The sequence below is a fragment of the Helianthus annuus genome, chromosome 16, assembly GCF_002127325.2.
Source record: "Helianthus annuus cultivar XRQ/B chromosome 16, HanXRQr2.0-SUNRISE, whole genome shotgun sequence".
In the NCBI taxonomy this organism is placed as follows: domain Eukaryota; kingdom Viridiplantae; phylum Streptophyta; class Magnoliopsida; order Asterales; family Asteraceae; genus Helianthus; species Helianthus annuus.
The window spans coordinates 51,177,355-51,197,796 of NC_035448.2; the positions used below are offsets into that span (position 1 = coordinate 51,177,355).

At 38.5% G+C, this 20,442-nt stretch overlaps 1 long non-coding RNA gene across 6 annotated transcripts; it reads right to left on the reverse strand.

Moving 5' to 3' along the window:
* Positions 1-6,005: 6,005 nt before the first annotated feature.
* On the reverse strand, positions 6,006-9,162 carry LOC110916610. Of its 6 annotated transcripts, none has more exons than XR_004884585.1 (4): positions 8,335-9,160; positions 7,288-7,742; positions 6,871-7,166; positions 6,006-6,536 (listed from the first exon to the last, which is right to left on the reverse strand). It is a non-coding gene; the product is annotated as an uncharacterized LOC110916610 (long non-coding RNA). The 6 variants fall into 6 exon arrangements; XR_004884584.1 differs by having other exon boundaries at positions 7,288-7,392; positions 7,483-9,157; XR_004884587.1 differs by having other exon boundaries at positions 6,006-6,078; positions 6,179-6,536; positions 7,288-9,156.
* Between the last annotated feature and the right edge of the window lie 11,280 nt (positions 9,163-20,442).

The following is a 20,442-nucleotide window of genomic DNA, read 5'->3' on the forward strand; positions in this document are numbered from 1 at the left end:
AATTAGTAACCTTTTCAAACGAAATTATCTGAATTCTTAATTTCGTGCGAGATTAAAGAACAATTTCAAACGAAATTAGTTCAAGAACTGTAATTTCGTGCGGAATTAATATGCTGATGTCATCATTTCGAACACTTTTTCATGCAAAATTACAAATTTTGATTGAATTATGGTCCAATTCTCTCAAGGCTTTATTAAAACACTGTTTTGCATGTTATATGTGAAATTCAGATAATTTTAACCATTCAAACTTGTTCAATTGATAAAAGAAAGTGTAGAAGTAAGAAAATGAGATGAAATCAGGCTGAATTGGCAAGAACTCCTCCTCCTGAGCTCTGATACCAGTTGTAGGATCGTTGTAGGACCCAAATTGAGTCGATCAGAGGCGTTCTATACACTATGAAAGGCGGAAACAAACATAATGCATGAATTCAGCAAGATTTTCACTTAAACTATCGTTTATATTGATCTGGAACACAATTACAGCAAGACGACACTTCGACAGAGCTTCGCCGTCGGAAAACTTCTAGGTAATTTCGTACCAAATGTCACGAAATCACAACTATTTATAGACACTGTAACTCCGCATGAAACATGCTTCACACGGAATCACTTACACACGAAATTACATTTCATACGATATTAGGGATTAATTCCGCACGGAATTAACAACAGACTCTTCATGCGGAATTACCATCTTCATGCGGAATTAACTGTTTGACTGATTTCTCAATCCTTGTGCCCCAAACAATGCAAGACTCGATACAAGACGAAGTCGACAGATGTATGCACCAACACATCATGTGAGAGTCCGAGAGGAGGATGTTCCAAAACAGCTTTTCGAACGCGGTATGGCCATTATGAGTTTTTGGTTATGCCATTCGGGTTGACAAACGCACCAGCGGTTTTCATGGATCTCATGAACCGCGTGTGCAAACCGTATCTTGATGATTTTGTCATTGTGTTTATCGATGACATCTTGATCTACTCTAAGAGCAAGGAGGACCATGAGCGACACTTGCGGCTTATCTTGGAGCTCCTGAGGAAGGAGCAACTCTACGCGAAATTCTCTAAGTGTGACTTCTGGATTCAAGAGGTACACTTCCTCGGCCACATTATTAATGAAATGGGGATACACGTGGATCCTGCAAAAATTGATGCTATCAGAAATTGGGCGGCACCGAAGAATCCTTCGGAGGTACGACAATTTCTCGGTCTCGCTGGGTACTATCGCAGATTTATTAAGGATTTCTCAAAGATCGCTCAACCTCTTACCTCATTGACACAGAAAGGCGTTGTATACTCTTGGGGAACGAAGCAGGAAGATGCTTTCCAACTCTTGAAACACAAACTCTGCAGTGCACCAATCTTGTCTTTACCTGAGGGTACTGAAGATTTCGTAGTTTACTGTGATGCTTCTGTTCAGGGTCTCGGTTGTGTGCTAATGCAATGCGATACGGTAATAGCTTACGCTTCTCGACAATTGGAGGTTCATGAGAAGAATTACACGACTCACGACTTGGAGTTGGGGGCCGTGATTTTCGCGCTAAATATTTGGAGGCATTATTTGTACGGTACCAAATGCACTATCTATACCGATCACAGGAGCCTCCAACATATTTTCGATCAAAAAGAGTTGAACATTCGACAGCGTCGGTGGGTAGAACTCTTAAATGACTACGATTGCGCTATCAAGTATCACCCAGGTAAGGCTAACATCATATCTGATGCCCTTAGTCGAAAGGAAACGAAGCCCAAGTGTGTCCGCGCTCTGCAGCTCACTATCCACTCTAATTTACCTGATCAGATCCGTTCGGCGCAGACTGAAGCGTTGAAGGAAGAAAATCTGGAAGCTGAATATTTACGGGGCATGGAAAAATGACTCGTGGGGAGATCAGACGACATTTATTATTTTATGGAATGGATATGGGTTCCTTTGTTTGGAAATCTTAGAGAGCTTGTGATGGACGAAGCGCACAAGTCTCGCTACTCTGTTCACCCAAATTCAGATAAGATGTATTAGGACCTTAAAGTCTTATATTGGTGGGCGAAGATGAAGGCTCACATCGCGACGTATGTGAGTAAATGTTTGACTTGTGCGAAGGTCAAGGTAGAGTACCAGAAACCCTCAGGCCTGCTTCAGCAACCAGAAATACCCATGTGGAAATGGGAACAAATTGCTATGGATTTCGTCACTGGTTTGCCAAGAACTCAAAACGGAAATGATACCATTTGGGTGATCGTTGATCATCTCACAAAGTCAGCGCACTTTCTAGCAATCAAGGAAACGAATAAGTTCTCACAACTTGCTGCGGTTTACCCAAAAGAGGTGGTTTCTAGGCACGGGGTGCCAACTTCTATTATCTCGGATCGTGACCCGCGTTTCATATCGAATTTGTGGCAATCGATGCAAAAATCATTCGGCTCACGTCTCGACATGAGTACCTCTTATCACCCACAGACGGATGGTCAAAGTGAACGAACCATCCAGACACTTGAAGACATGCTCCGAGCATGTGTGATCGATTTTGGTAAGGGGTGGGAGAAACACTTACCGTTGATAGAGTTCTCTTACAACAACAGTTACCATACTAGCATCCAGGCAGCTCCGTTTGAAGCGTTGTACGGCCAGAAATGTCGTTCTCCCCTTTGTTGGGCTGAGGTGGGTGACAGCCAGATCACATGTCCGGAACTTGTACTGGAAACTTCAGAGAAGATTGTCCAATCAAAAATCGTATGGCAGCGGCGCGTGACCATCAGAAAAGCTACGCTGATAAACGTAGGAAACCTTTGGAGTTCGCTGTAGGCGATCGTGTTATGCTGAAAGTCTCGCCCTGGAAGGGCGTGGTACGCTTTGGGAAACGCGACAAGCTTAATCCGCGTTATGTTGGGCCATTCAAAATTCTGGAACGAATCAATAAAGTAGCCTACAAGCTCAAGTTACCTGCTGAGTTGGGTAACGTTCATGATGTATTCCATGTTTCGCAATTAAAGAAGTGTTTGTATGATGAAACACTTGTGGTACCACTTCAAGAACTGAATATTGATGACAAATTGCAGTTTATTGAAGAACCAATCGAAATTATGGACCGGGAAGTTAAGGTTCGTAAGCACAGTCGGATTCTAATCGTGAGAGTCCGTTGGAACTCAAGACGTGGACCCAAGTTCACGTGGGAACAGGAGGATCAGATGAAGCTCAAGTATCCTCAGCTATTCCCAACTGACCAATCTAGTTCTGATGCAACTGGTGAATTTCGGGGTGAAATTCCCTTTCAAGTTGGGGATGATGTGACACCTGTGGAAAATCCACAGTCATCCTGATCTAACACCTTGCTGCTTGGAGTTACTTATCAAATTTCGGGATGAAATTTCTTTCAAGTTGGGGATGATGTGACAACCCGAGATTTTAAGGTCTTTCCTATACGCATCACTTATTTCACAATCCTATTTTTATAATTTGTTTTACGTGGCGTCGTGTGTAGTTTAGTTGAATGATTAAAGTATTGTTACTTTGGAGTGTTGCATGGAAAACTTAAGTGTTACGTAATGTTTATAATTATGTTTAACCCTGATTGAGTAACACACTCGACGAAGGTTAGGTCTTCGTCAAACCTCATCTCGACGAAGAATAGGTCTTCGTCAAACCAATCTTCATCGCACACTGTTCTTCGTCATCATCCTCCGACGAAGTATGACTCTTCGTCGAAGAAGAGGTTCGTCGAAAGGGGCCTCGACCCAGGTATTGTTCGTGGGCCTAAGTGTTACTTTATTTGTATAACCACGCATAACCTACAAACATCAAGCCCTACACATCCCTCTCCTCCTCTACAAACTAGGCGACAGTCTCCGATCAATCGAAGCTCCTGTGTCTCGAACGAACCAACCTACTCGATATCTCGGTTAGTGCTTATTTCATGTTAGTCTGTTGTTATCTGGATGTGATGATTGATATGATTACACGTGATGACTTAGGGTTCCATACTTGTAGAATTAGCAATGGAAACTTGTGTTCATGAATCGGTAATAGGTCTTTGACAATGTTTGTTATCTTGTTTGAATCCATGTTAATGTATGTCAATGCTAATATTGGGGTTTATTAGTTTTGATGACGAACAGTGATAAGGGTTTGTATCAACATCATAAAATAACTGTCATTTGATCCATTAATCATCCTGAGAATGTGTTAACGGTTGTTACGAAATTTAAGGAATTGAAACTGATTGATAAGGGGCGACGAAGACTCCCCCCCACGAAGAATCTAGTTCGACAAAGAGTGATTCTTCGTCGACTGAATCTTGGCGAAACTTCATCATCCTTCGCTATACTCAACCACGACGAAGATTAAATCCTTCGTCGTCTGATGTTCGACGAACTCTTGATCCTTCGTCGCAATCATTCTCAGGCGAAGAATGAATCTTCGCCATAGGGATACTTCGACTGGAAGACGTATGGACAAAACAGTAAACAGTTGTGATGCATATTTAGATGGGTACTTGTGTTTACAAATACTGTTTGTTGCATGATAACACTACTGATTAGGAATGAGAAATCTGACTTGTCATGTGTGGGTAGAACATTCACCTGTCATGTATTGATTTGTGACATTCACATGGAATGTGGACTTGTATGAGAATTGGGTACTTGATACATGTTATACAGTGATCTTTGTGATGAATGAAATCTGTGATAAATACGTGATTTAATTGATTGCGAAACTGATTTGATTGGTAACCACGGTAGGGTTTGGGTTGACCAACTTGGAAGGGTAACGTAACATACCGAGCAAACCTAAGGTGAGTTCATTCCTCTTGAGCATGCGTCCCGGTGGGTGGGACAATCATTGGGTATTCCTGAGAGGAATAAGTCTTTGGGGTAAAACTGGAATGTTAGATAATACACTCATTTCCTATCACCTTAAGTCCCATCTTATACCGAATAGTTACCTGAGAGGTACCGGGGTATTAGTTGATAGCGCTATTAGGCTTGGCAACCTCACACCGTACCTGAGAGGACATGCGTGAACTAATGACCTTAATCATGACCAATGCTTAGATAGGGGGCATTGGGGACGGGCAAAACAATCTGGTAGCCATCTTGTACGGTACTCGAATTATTATCAACATTATTATCAATGAACTAAACTAAACACTTGGAAACTAACATTTTCGTAAACTTATGAACTCACCAGCGTTGTCTGCTACACTTGTTGCATGCTCGTAGGTCGTTAGGTACTATGGACAAGGAACTTGCTATCTGGGATTGCTGGAGTGTTATGGGTCGCACTGCTTGGATAAGCATGACTTGCTTACTGATTTTACATACATTTGGTTTTGAAACATTTAAACAATGGTTTACTATTTGCTTCCGCTGAACATGTTAAACTTGGATTATGCTTATGAGTGTTTTATCATTATAAATGGAAACTTTTTTTAATATATTGATATTAGTTCAATGCGATTGGTGGCTAGATCCTGGTACGTCACACGCCTAGCGGGGTTTACGCCTGTGGTATTTTGGGGGTGTGACATTTTCATTAAACAAACAACTTAGTTATGGGTATCTATCACACCCCAACATATGGATTAATTTACCAAACAGTCAAAATTGGTAATAATTAAGTACTTTAATACATTATTTTATTCTAAAGTTAAAAGTAATAATTATGTTTTTTATGTTATTTTATTTTATAATATTTTTGCTACTTTTTTATACTTTGTTATACTATTATTAGTATTAAATAATCAAGATACTTTATTATAAACACGAAAGTGAAAAAGTTCATCATAAATAAATAAATAACGAGTCTCTAATAAAAAAGTAAACGTGCAAACATTAAAACAATTAATCACCTATTATAAACACGATAGTGAAAAATTTTATCATAAGTATTTTATAATACTTTTGTTACTTTTTTATATTTTATAAACTAGTGGGAAGGCCCGCGCGTTGCAGCGGGTGTCCCGACTCATCAGATTCAATTATAATCCCCGTGCTACGTGGCGGGCTAAATACCATAATCCAATCTCCAGAATCATATTCACCGTTATAATATGACCGAATCAATATGTTTCGGGTTTTCTGTAAGCAATCATTCACATCAATGTACCGGTAAAAACTAAACATTCATATAAGAAATTGAAAACAGAGGACAAAAACAAACACTCCGCGGTTTAATTACATTGCAAAAAGTTTCATGAAAACCTCGGTTTAGGCATGATGATGAGAGCTGAGTTTTTGAATCCAATGTCGAAGGCCCTTTTTATGATCTAAACATGTCGGGTACTGTAAAAGATCCAAATTTCCTTCGCGAGCGACTAATGTTTCAAACTCCTCTATCACCTTTACCAGCTGCCCGAAATCGGGCCTTTTCTCGGGGTGTGATGACCAACATTGCTCGATTAATGCTCTCATTGCTGGAGGACAGTTATTTGGAATAGTCGGTCGTAGATTCTGAAAACGCGAATGTAGATCATGCTTATTAGATCTTCTGTAATTTGAAGTTGTAATAATCTGGAAACGGACCGGATTTGGTTGACCTGCAGGTTCAGGGGTTGACTCTTGTAACCCGTTTATATTTTCTGAATAGTGTTTCTTATGTCCTAACTGAAGGTTGGCTATTTTGCGGCAACATTTAAAAATTATAAGAGATTGTGATTTTAGAGCAATTATGCACAACATAAAAAAAATCGGGTTAAATGGGTCGTGGTTGTGTCAACCCGAGAATACTCGTGCCGTGTTCAGGTTCACCTGCCAGACACAATTTTCAGGTTCATGCAGCGTTTCAGGTTCGTGCCGTGTTCAACCCGCCAACCCAGACCCGTTTAGCACACTAATATATATATATACATATGACAAATGAAGACGATATACCTTATGAACTACGGCAAATGCAACTTGTATCGGAGTCATATCTTTATATGGGATAGTCCCGGCCACCATCTCCCATAAAATGAGCCCAAATCCGTACACATCAACTTTTCGGCCGTAGGATTTCCGTTTAATCATCTCGGGAGCCATCCAACGGTAAGTTAAGCTTTTCTAACGGAAGATGTTCTCTCTTTTCTCGTATTATCCTAAAGCTTATGCAAGTACGCCCTTAATGAACCTTCTGAAAGGTACTCGGTGATAATACAGAAAACCCGAGGTTGTCTACAAGCAGCTAGAAACTACCACCACAAAAAAAAATCATTTAATGATATGATAATGAACATCTAACGTTATTACAACTTTTTATGACATAAGAACATCCAAACACTATCTTATACACGCATTCCATATATCTATTACCTCGAACTGATCAGCAACTTCTTTATTCTCTTCCGCACTACCATCCATTTTTGCAAGAACAATTAGAGGACCATGAGTGCTCAGCAATGATGCAGCCTTTTCATACTACTTATCAAAGAAATGGTTAAAACATCATTAATGGAACAGTGGAAAAATGTTAGTGATGCATCAGAGTAGGATAAACGAGATAGTTACCTCTGGGGCGAGTTCTTCAACGTATTTGCACAGGATTTTACGCTCGAGCTTGTATTAATCTCTATTTCTAGAGCTCGAGCTTGGATTGGGCTCACCTTGTTAACTATCTATTTATTTGATGTTATAAATTTTATATAACAATAATTATTATATGACTTTGTATTTAAATTTAATATGCTAAATAAAAATTATATGCCAATGTGGGGCTAGCCCACTTGGTAGAGGCTTATGCCTCATAGAGGTGAGGTCCCCGTTCAAACCTGGGCAAGGAAGATTAATTTAGGATTATTTGAGTAATTGAGTAGGACCAAACGTTGCCAGTAAAAAAAATCTATAAATAATATAATGGTGAGCCAGCTCGATCTAGGTAAGTGAAGCTCGGGCTGCGGTTGTTTTACAAAACAAACTTATTTTTAGGCTCTAGCTCGTTTAAACTCTACTCGAATCGAGCTTTTAGCGAGCCGATCTCGAGTAGTTCATAAGCGGCTTGACTTGTTAGAGAGGTAAACATCGGTCAACTTTGGCATTTCCCAAATCCAAACTGAGATGGATTTCTCTTTGTTTTGAAAATCATTAAACACATTTAAACAAACAACATAATTTTTGATTGTACAGAATTTTTCGCGACCTCAAACTTTGTGACCATAAAACTTGCTCTAATTTCTTGTTCCATTATGCAAAACACCAAACACAGATAATACAGAAGCAAAAGGCAATTTAAATGAAAACTGGCACAGAGACGTAATCTTTTTAAGATTTCTATGCAGCAAATTGGGACCTTTTAGAATGTGTCTATTTCAACAAATATGTTTCAAAGATTAAATGAAATGCTCAATTATACATAATAAGTACCTATTCTCATCAGAATCCGGTAAAATTGACCGGAAATTTCCTGGCACCATCATTCTAACAAACAAACTCAAAATCAACACCAATACTAACTCAATTAAACCTGCAAACAACACAAAAAAGAGACAAAATCAGATCTACAAAATTGACCGGCAACCCCCACACCCATTGCATTCAGCCTGTTGTCTACATATATAAGGGCACCCATTGCATCCAGGTCGGTCGGTCGGGTTGATTGACCTGAAATAAAAAATACATAAAGATGATGTATCAATCGTCTGCCCTTTTGTAGGTTGCGTAACAGACTTTTGAAATTCAAAAGCTAGGGTTTGTAGCCTGTATATTGTTCATTGTATCAGATTATTGGGGCTGATTATGGCTAATTGAGACAGAATAATGGGAATTTATGGATGAATTTTTAAGATTGAAGAATGACGGAGAAACTATGATGCTGCTAGGGCATCGATGCAGTGATGGTCCGCCAAAATATCCGAACCCTATGACAGTCGGTGCGACAACTATGATGCCGGAGTGAATAAATTCCTCCTTCCATCAAGAAAAGGATCGAATCCATGAAGGTTGTGATTTAGAAACGGCACTGCTCTCTCTGTCTTCTCTGGTTCGTTCTGTCTTCTCTGAATATGCAAATGGACAGGAGAGATTTATAACGGTATGTTGGTGTGATGGTGAGACGCTTCATTTGCAGGCCATCCCATTCAATTCAATGGGTGAAAACCCTAATTTACCCCTCAGGTGTCTTAAAATTTTGGAGAAGTTGCAATTTAAATAGCTTTAAGTACCTTGTACATGGTGCTTCATAATTTGTAAGTAGGGTAAAATTACAACTTTGTACATCACTTCTCCTTTTTATAGTATTATAGATATATAAACATAGGTTTAATAAAGAAATTTGCATTTACATTAAATATAATGCAAATACATGTTCACCTTCCCTCCCTCCCCTGAGGTACATTGATAATGATGGTGCATTAAATGCACGTACGGACGTTTGAGATTAAAAAAATCCGTCAAACAATCAAACTTTTGTTGTTTGAAGTTAAACTCGCCATATTTATATTTTTCAATGGCGGCTAGATTTTCAATGGCATTATCAAGGCTGTCATATCAAGAATCAATTTCACATCCATGCCAAATGTAGTAACTTGCTTTATAAAATTTTTTTCTTTTTTCTATTTTTCTTTTTTTTTTCTCTTTTTTTATACTTTTACTCCTTAACTTTTAGTGTTAACACTTACAATTCTTAGCTTTCTAAAAACTTTGTAACCAAGTTTTGCGGTTTTTTTTTTGTATTTTCTCTTTTTTTATGTTTTTATATATTTGTGATTTCTTTGTTGTTTTTTTTGTATATTTTACTTCTTAACTTTTAGCGTTGTCACCTGCAACCCATTAACTTTTTAATCGAGTTTTACGTGTTTTTTATGTATGTGTCGGTATAAATTTAAATTAACTTACCTTTAGACGTAAATTTTCACCAGAAATAACTTGGGTCAAATATAATATGTTGTTGTTGTTATTATTATTATTATGTACGTTTTCAGTTATTCTACGTTTTGACGTAAATCAGGTCATATATAATACGTTTTTTTCTTTTGATGTACGTTTTCAGTTAGTTTATGTTTTGATGTAATTCTGTGTAACACTCCGTGTTTCGAAAGTCAAAGTCAAAGTCAAGATTGAAGTCAAAGGAAGAAAAGATTGCTAATTGCGATCTGTCACTCCGTGATCAACTCCTGTTTTGACTTCTTTGACTTGTAGATAATCTGTTTATTTTATCGCTTTAGTTGTATTATGTGGAGTACTTGTTAATAATCGAGGTTTAATCGATATTCATTGCGTGTTTTATCGCCTTATCGCTTTATTGCTTATCGCATCGCAATCGCATTCGCAACCCGAAATATGCGTTCTTGATATTGTTTTACGTGTGTGTGCCTTTTATGTGTTACTTGTGCATGTTTATTTATGATTATGTTGTGGTGATTAATCGAACGCAATCGCAATCGAATCGCAAACGCTAAACGCAAGTTATTTAGGATGATTGTATGTTAGATATAGTAGTTGGGATTAATGGATAATGCTATCGCAAACTCGAGACTCGCTTAAACGCATCGAAAAACTCAACGCACGAACGAAACATCATCGGAACCACTCGATCGGATGGTCAGCCGATCGGATTGCCATCCGATCGGACAGCCATCCGATCGGTGACCCACTCGACCTAGTGCACTTTCCTTTTTGGGAAACCCTATAAATACCCATCATATGTCACATCACTTGATGTGATAACTCTCACTCGACCCAGTTCGCTTCAGCCCTTCTTTTTCTCAATTTCTCGTGATTCTTGTAAGTTTTTAACCTAAATCTTGTACTTCTATGATCTACACGCACTCCATCACCTTTTTCTCTTTTGAATCATAACTTTTCACCGTGGAATCACTAAATTTGAGGTGTTCTAGGATGATGTCATCATGGGGTTCTTGTGAACCTCATGTTTTGGCTTCAATCCACCAAGAACAACTTAGATCTGGACGACTTCCACATGAATGAATAAAGATCTTGCATAGATCTGAACATATTCAGGTGAAAAGGATTGAAAGATGGTTTTCTAACCTTCTTTCAAATCTTTTACACTCAATGCACTCAAAACCGATAGAATAAGAACAAGTTCTGATCTTCTACTCGCTCTTAGTGATGTGTTGGTTCTAGATCTGGTTTTTATCAAAGAGACAACCGGTTTCGGGTTAAGCATGAACCACCGGCTCGAACCACTGACTGACCGGACTAGGGTGATTCCTGTGCGATCGGATCACTTAAAAACAACCAAGTGTCAAGACGATCAGGCCTTCGGGACAGATTGCCATCCGATCGGACAGCCGTTGGACCGGCTTGCACCTTGGTCCCACACTTAAACTTTTGTTTCAACTTTTGAAGATCTGAACGTCGAACGGGTTGCCGTCCGATCGGATTGCCATCCGATCGAGCGACCATCTGACCATGTGATGTTTAGGACTCAAACACTTAAACAATTTTCAACATGTTCAATGCATTAACAGTTCCAATGGATTGCCACCCGATCGGTAGACCATCTGATCGAGTGACAACACTGCTGTGAACTTGTTCTCTGAGAATTACCTCGCCGAACGGATCGCCATTCGATCGAACCGCCGTTTGATCGACCGACCAGAAAGGTAGAGATACTTCTCTATTTTCAAAATGCTACAACGAAAACTTCAAAAGGCAAATCATCATACACAAACATGTCTTCACCAAGCGAGATGTCAATCCAATCGAATGGCCATCCGATCAGATGACCATCTGAACGGATTGACATCCGATCGACTGGCCATCCGATCGGATTGCCATCCGACCGGATTGCCATCCGACCGAATTACCATCCGACACTTACCACTTTGCACCGTTTTACGCGCCGCTTATCGTTTATGCTATTGTTAACTGTCCAGGCTAATCTCTTCCAACGCTCCCTTCAATCCAAGATAGTGTTTACTTGTTAAGCACGATCTGTGAGTATACTCGATCCCTTTTTGCTTTATGCACTTTTGGGTGTTACATACGTTACTTATTCTAAATCACAATCGACACACAACGCAACCACTATTTATACGCTAACAGTTATTGCATGCTACGTATTATTCGATGAATGCTTGTATGTTATGTTAACACAGTGATTGTTGCCTGACACCTTAGCAACGATAGAACTATAGTTTTGACTCAGCACTTGTCATGGACAGGGGTTGTTAAGGGCTTTACTCCACGTGTCCCAGCGGGGATATGTGTTGCGCATTCTATAACTCGCAGTCACGTCTGTGCATATTTCTCTGTCAATAACCGACTTGCCTTCACTTTATACATGTTACATGTTGGTTATGCGTAAACGATTTCGAACTCTATTATATCTATCAAACTTGTATGCCCACCTTTACACTATGTGTATTCACCTTTACTTTAACGTATGTGATAGGTGTTTAGGATGCTATCTGCTAGGATGCTTGCTGTGTGGAATCGAAGTAGGGAGAGTCTTAGAAACAAACAAACAATTTATTTTAAAATCTGAGTTGTCGGAACAGAACAATTTGTCTTTGATTTGTCTGTAATAAATGTGCTACTTTTTATGTCATGGTATGGGACGTGATGCTTAAATAATTGGTAATTGTAGTTGTTATGGAATCTCCTGGACAATCTGTTTCGCTCAGTGTCACGCCCCGATATTTCCGCCATCGGTTGGGGTGTGACATTCTGTTCAGAAACGAGTCAAGTCAAATATAACACATTTTCATTAAACAAACAACTTATTTATGGGTATTTATCACACTACAACATACGGATTAATGTACCAAATAGTTAAACTTGGTAATAATTAAGTACTTTAATACATTATTTTATTTTAAAGTAAAAAGTAATAATTATGTTTTTTATGTTATTTTATTTTAGAGTAAATTACAAGTTTTGTCCTTTATGTTTGTCCAAAATTTCAGGCGTTGTCCTTTACCTTTAAAATTGATGAGTTTTGTCCTTAATGTTTCTAAATCGTGCACGTTATGTCCTTTAGGCCAAACCCAGTTAATTTTTTTTGTTAAAATTGGTCATGTGTAAGGCATGTGAGGGTACTATTGTAATTTCATCTCTTTAGGGACTATTTTGTAAAATAGCTTATGTTTAGGGACTAGTCTATAAAAAAATAAAAAGATTTATAATTACAAAAAAATCTGCGCATTCTCTCTCATGCTCTCTCTCTCTCTCATGTTCTCTCTCTCTCATGTTCTGTCTCTCTCTTCTCTCTGTATATTAGACCGGTGAATCCAATAGTGATGGTGGAGATGTTTGAGAACGACGGCGACGGTGGGGTGTTTTCGTAGATTTGGATTTTTGTGGTGGTGGGTTTGTGGATGGTGAAGATGGATGTGGAGGTGGGTTTGTGATGGTGGATACGGTAGGGGTTGTGGTTGATGGTGAAGGTGGGTTAGCGGTAATGGAGGTGGTGTTAGGGGCGGTTGCAGGTGGTGGTGGTCGAAGTGGTGGTGGAGGTGGTGTTGGTGGCGGTTACAGGTGGTCGTGGCCGGAGTGGTGGTGGGTTGTGGATGGTGACCAACTGCGGCGGAGATTCGGTGGCGGATAGCCGGAAACAGAAACATATAAACACACCATCACCTCTTTCTGAAATCCCTCTTTCTAAAACCCCTCTTTCTGCGGCGGAGATGTGGTGGTGAAGGTGCTGCGGCGGTGGGTTCGGTACGGTGGTGGAGGTGGTGTTAGTTGTTATCTATTGAATAAACGAACTGAATTTGTTGTTCGATTGAGTAATCGATCTGAAACGTAGACTTGTTTCATGAAGTTTATCGGAGAGAAGAAGAAAAAATGAAGAATCTTCCGGCGAGACGTAGACTTGTTTCATGAAGTTTCTGGTGATTATTAAATCAATTAATTTATACAGCTTGATTTTATACAGTTTCTCGTGATTATTAGTTGAATTTATTGTTTATGGTGATTATTAGCTTAATTTTATACAGCTTGATTAATAAAGTTTCTACCAGATGGATATGGAGTTGAGGCTGTGGTGAGTCTTGAAGAAGATCTGCATCAATGGCCCGTTCTTGAATTTGATTTATATAACAATTACAATTGGTAGTGGTTGATTTGGAGATGGTGGTTGTAGATGATGAAGGGTGGTAGAGGTAGTGGTGGCGGTGAAGGGGGGGGGGTGGTGGTTGATTTGGAGATGGTGGTTGTATATAGTTATAAAAATAATGTTTAAAATTATTTTGTTTTATTTTTACATATTAGCCCCTTGATATAATTTATTTTACACAACAGTCCTTGGACAATGAAATTACAATAGTACCCTCACATGTCTTGCATATGACCAGTTTTAACAAAAAAAAAATTAACTGGGTTTGGCCTAAAGGACATAACGTGCACGATTTGGAAACATTAAGGACAAAACTCATCAATTTTAAAGGTAAAGGACAGCGCCTGAAATTTTGGACAAACATAAAGGACAAAACTTGTAATTTACTCTTTATTTAATAATACTTTTAATACTTTTTTTTATATTTTGTTATACTATTATTAGTTTTAAACAATCAAGACACTTTATTATAAACACGAAAGTGAAAAAGTTCATCATAAATAAATAAATAACGAGTCTCTAATAAAAAAGTAAATGTGAAAACATTAAAACAATTAATCACCTATTATAAACACGAAAGTGAAAAAGTTCATCATAAATATTTTATAATACTTTTGTTACTTTTTTATATTTTATAAATCTATAAACATTGGTTTAATAAAGAAATTTGCATTTATATTAAATATAATTCAAATACATGTTCACCTTCCCTCCCTCCTTTGAGGTACATTTATAATGATGGTGCATTAAATGCACGTATGGACGTTTGAGATTAAAAAAATCCATCAAACAATCAAATTTTTGTTGTTTGAAGTTAAACTCGCCATATTTACATTTTCAATGGCGGCTAGATTTTCAATGGCATTATCAAGGATGTCATATCAAGAATCAATTTCACATCCATGCCAACTGTAGTAACTTGCTTTTTAATTTTTTTTTCTTTTTTATCTTTTTCTCTTTTTCTTTTCTCTTTTTTATGCTTTTACTCCTTAACTTTTAGTGTTAACACTTATAATTCTTATCTTTCTAAAAACTTTGTAATCAAGTTTTGCGGTTTTTTTTTTTTGTATTTTCTCTTTTTTTTGTGTTTTTATATATTTGTGATTTCTTTGTTGTTTTTTTTTGTATATTTTACTTCTTAACTTTTAGTGTTGTCACCTGCAACCCGTTAACTTTTTAATCGAGTTTTATTATAAATTTTAATTAACTTACCTTTAGGCGTAAAGTTTCACCAGAAATAAGTTGGGTCAAATATAATATGTTGTAGTTATTATTATTATTATTATTATTATTATTATTATTATTATTATTCTTATTATTATTATTATGTACGTTTTCAGTTATTCTATGTTTTGACGTAAATCAGGTCATATATAATACGCTTTTTTTTCTTTTGATGTACGTTTTCAATTAGTCTACGTTTTGATGTAATTCTGTTCAGAAACGAGTTGAGTCAATTATAATATGTTTTCATTAAACAAACAACTTAGTTATGGGTATTTATCACACCCCAACATATAGATTAATTCACCAAATAGTCAAACCTGGTAATAATTAAGTATTTTAGTACATTATTTTATTCTAAAGTCAAAAGTAATAATGATGTTTTTTGTGTTATTTTATTTTATAATACTTTTGTTATCTTTTTATATTTTGCTATACTATTATTAGTATTAAATAATCAAGACACTTTATTATAAAAACAAAAGTGAAAAAGTTCATCATAAATAAATAAATAACGAGTCTCTAATAAAAAAGTAAATGTGCAAACATTAAAACAATTAATCACCTATTATAAACACGAAAGTGAAAAAGTTCATCATAAATATTTTATAATGGTTTTGTTACTTTTTTATATTTTATAAATCTATAAACATAGGTTTAATAAAGAAATTTGCATTTATATTAAATATAATGCAAATAAATGTTCACCTTCCCTCCCTCTCTTGAGGTACATTGATAATGATGATGCATTAAATGTACGTATGGACGTTTGAGATTAGAAAAATCCATCAAACAATCAAACTTTTGTTGTTTGAAGTTAAACTCGCCATATTTTTATTTTTCAATGACGGCTAGATTTTCAATGGCATTATCAAGGATGTCATATCAAGAATCAGTTTCACATCCATGCCAACTAGAATTTACCTTCTATGATCAATTTTACACTAGGATAGCCATCTAAACCCTAGTGTTCATCATCATCATATAAAACCCATAACCACTTTCAAGGTGTTCACCAAATTTTCCTGAATTTGGTCATGGTTTAACATGGAATCAGTTAGGTTTCACCCCTAAACACTTTATCAATTCTAGTTCAACCCAATAACAAACATGCAACATAAATTTTCAGATTTTCTAAAATCATGAGAATTTCAAACGAAGGATTAACACAAGTTTTTACATACCTTGGAATCCTCTCGCGATGAGGATCACTAATCTATGTTTAGATTTCGTTTTTGAAGAGATTTGAGCCTTCAATTTGATTGTTTTGTGAGTTTTAGGGTTTTGGAATGGGGGTGTCGCCCCTGCTGCTTGTCTGGTCGACCAACACTCCAAATTTTGGAGTGTTTGGTTACTAATTGTAACCTAGTTTTGTTTTTTTGACCATTCAGGCCCCTCTACTTTATTCTACACACTATTTAGTAGGTTTTAACCCTTCATGTGCTATTTCTAGACTATTAACTAACTAGGTTAGAAGTTTCTAGTTAGTAAATTTCCGTTTATTTATAATTTATAATCTTAACATAAAGTTTTATATTTTCGGGGTGTTACAAGTCCACCCCCCTTAAAAAGGGTTTCGTCCCCGAAACCGAATTACATACCAAATAATGTAGGGTGGAGTCGCCGCATTTCTTCCTCGGACTCCCATGTAGTGTCTGACCCTTTTCGGTGCTCCCATTTGACTTTGACTTGGCTTATTATCTTGTTCCTCAAACTCTTCTCCTTACGATCTAAAATCGAAATTGGTTTTACCGCATAGTTGAGGCTGTTATCCACCTCGATGTCATCGTAGTGGATATGAGCAGTTTCGTCGGCCAAACATTTTCGAAGATGTGATACGTGGAATGTGCTATGAATTCCACTCAATTCTTCGGGTAATTCAAGTCGATAAGCCACTTTACCAACCCGTTCAGTGATTCTAAATGGCCCAATAAATCTCGGGCTTAACTTTCCCCTTTTTCTGAATCTAATAATACCCTTCCACGGGGAAACCTTTAACATAACCATATCGCCAACCTGAAATTCAATCGGCCTATTTCTTTTATCTGCGTATGCCTTTTGCCGGTCTTGAGCCGCTTTCAAGTGTGTCCGAACTATGTCGATTTTCGCATTTGTAGCTCGGATTATATCAGTTGGTGCTAGCCCTCGCGGACCCACTTCTCCCCAACATACTGGAGTCTGACACTTTCTACCATATAATAGCTCATACGGGGCCATTTTAATGCTCGCGTGATAGCTATTGTTATATGCAAATTCGACCAAGGGTAAATGAACATCCCAACTACCCCCAAAGTCGATAATGCAAGCCCGTAGCATATCACCCAATGTCTGTATTGTTCTTTCGCTCTGCCCATCCGTTTGTGGATGGTAAGCAGTGCTAAGGAAAAATTTAGTTCCCATCTGTTCTTGGAATTCACGCCAGAATTTTGAAGTAAACCGGGTATCTCTGTCTGACACAATGGATATCGGTACCCCATGTCTTGCTATGATTTCGTTGGTGTAAACCTCCGACATTTTCTCCGAAGTATAAGTCTCACGAATGGGAATAAAGTGAGCGCTTTTGGTTAACCTATCCACTACTACCCAAATAGCATCAAAACCATGACTTGTTTTAGGCAGTTTGGTCAATAGGTCCATCGTAATTTGCTCCCATTTCCAAACCGGAATTTCTAACGGTTGAAGTTTACCATATGGTTTTTGATGTTCCGCCTTGACTTGCAAGCACGTCAAACACTTTTCCACGTATTTCACCGTGTCCCACTTCATTCCGGGCCACCAATAGTTTTGCTTCAAGTCATGATACATCTTGGTCGCTCCCGGGTGAATGGAATAACGGGATTTATGAGCTTCATCAAGTAGAAGCTTTTTAACCCCACATGTGTTAGGGACCCAGATTCTATTAAAGCGAGTCTTCAGGCCGTGACTTCCTACCTCTAGGTCCTTAACTTGGCCGATAATTCTTTCCTTTTTCTAGTTTTCTGCCTTTACAACTTCATCTTGTGCTTCTCGAATTCGTTCTAGCAAGCTTGAAGTCACAACCAGTTGCATTGATCGTACCCGTATTGGGGTATAATCCGATTTGCGGCTCAGCGCATCGGCCACTACATTAGCCTTTCCTGGGTGATAACGTATTTCACATTCGTAATCCTTCACCGTTTCCAGCCACCGCCTTTGTCGCATATTTAACTCCTTCTGATCGAAGAAGTATTTCAAACTCTTGTGGTCGGTGAATATGGTGCACTTTACTCCGTACAAGTAGTGCCTCCATATTTTTAATGCAAACACTACCGCCGCCAACTCGAGATCGTGCGTAGGATATTTCCGTTCGTGTATCTTTAATTGCCTCGAGGCATAGGCTATCACCTTGCCCCGTTGCATCAATACACATCCGAGTCCCGATAGTGAAGCATCCGAATAAATCTCCATGTCTTCAACTCCGTCCGGTAGTGTTAGTACCGGAGCTTGAGTTAATTTTTCTTTTAGCGTTTGAAACGCTTTCTCTTGTTCAACGCCCCAGATGAATCTTTCTGTCTTTCGGGTCAGCTTGGTTAGTGGTGACGCAATCTTGGAGAAATCTTGAATAAATCTCCTATAATATCCCGCAAGTCCCAAAAAGCTTCTAATTTCAGAAGGGTTCTTTGGGGAATTCCACTTTGCCACCGCCTCAATCTTTGACGGATCCACCAGTACTCCGTCGGCACTTATAATGTGGCCAAGAAATTGTACCTCTCGTAACCAAAAGGCACATTTAGAGAATTTTGCGTATAGCTTCTCTCGTCTAAGGGCTTCTAACACTTCTTGTAGGTGATGTGCGTGTTCAGCTTCACTTTTTGAATATACCAATATATCATCGATAAACACGATGACCGACTTATCCAGCATTGGTTTGCAAACCCGGTTCATGAGGTCCATGAAAGCCGCGGGTGCGTTTGTTAGCCCGAATGACATCACAAGGAATTCGTAATGTCCGTATCTCGTGCGGAAAGCCGTCTTCGGCACATCTTCTTCTTTGACCCTTAATTGGTGATACCCCGATCTAAGGTCAATTTTGGAAAACCAGTTCGCACCTTGTAGCTGGTCGAATAAATCGTCTATCATCGGGAGCGGGTATCGATTCTTTACCGTGAGTTTGTTCAACTCCCGGCGGTAATCGATACACATGCGCATACTCCCGTCTTTCTTTCTCACGAATAATACCGGTGCGCCCCAAGGAGACACACTCGGCCTTATGAATCCCTTGTCAAGCACGTCTTGGATCTGGGACATCAATTCTTGCAATTCTGACGGCGCAAGTCGGTACGGGGCTTTTGCTACGGGTTTCGCGCCCGGAATCAATTCGATCCCGAACTCTACTTTTCGTTCGGGCGGTATCCCCGGCAAATCTTCCGGAAAAACATCTTCATAATCTCGTACTACCGGCACATCTCCAATCTTTCGTGATTCTTTTTCGGGTTCGTTTGCGTATATCATAAATGCTTTGCATCCTTGCTTCATTAGCTTGTGTGCTTTCAACATTGAGCATACAATGGGATTGCCTCCTTTCTCGCCATAGATGGTGACGGGTTTCCCGCTCGGAGATGTCAGTTTTATCTCTTTACGGAAACACACGACCTTTGCATGGTGTCGAGATAGCCAATCCATCCCAACGACGACTTGAAATTCTCCCATCGACATCGGGATTAGATTTATCAAATATTCTTCATCGTCAATGCTCAGTTTGCAATTTTCACATACATCGCAAACAATAAAACTTTTATTATTACCTATCTCTACTTCTAAGGGCACAGGTAATTTAGTTAGAATAAATGAAGGATGTCGAATAAATCCATATGAAACAAAGGATTTATTCGCACCCGTATCAAACAACACACGTGCAGGAATCGAGTTTACAGTAAATATACCTGAGACCACGTCAGGTTCAATCTTTGCTTCTGCGGCGGTTAGTTGAAAAGATCTTGCCTTTGCTTTGGGGGCTTCACCCTTCTGTTCCTGCCCACCCTTCTTTTCAACCAATTCCGGGCATTCAGATTTCTTATGACCCGTTCGATAACAATTGTAACAAACCGTTACCTTCTCCGGGCATGATAAGGCTATATGTCCCGTTTTCTTGCATATAGGACAAGGCTTATCCTTGTAATGACATTCGCCTCTATGGCCCTTCCCGCAAATTTTGCAACTCGGTGACCCGCCTTTCGTGTCAGATTTCCTTGAGCTCTCACTTATTC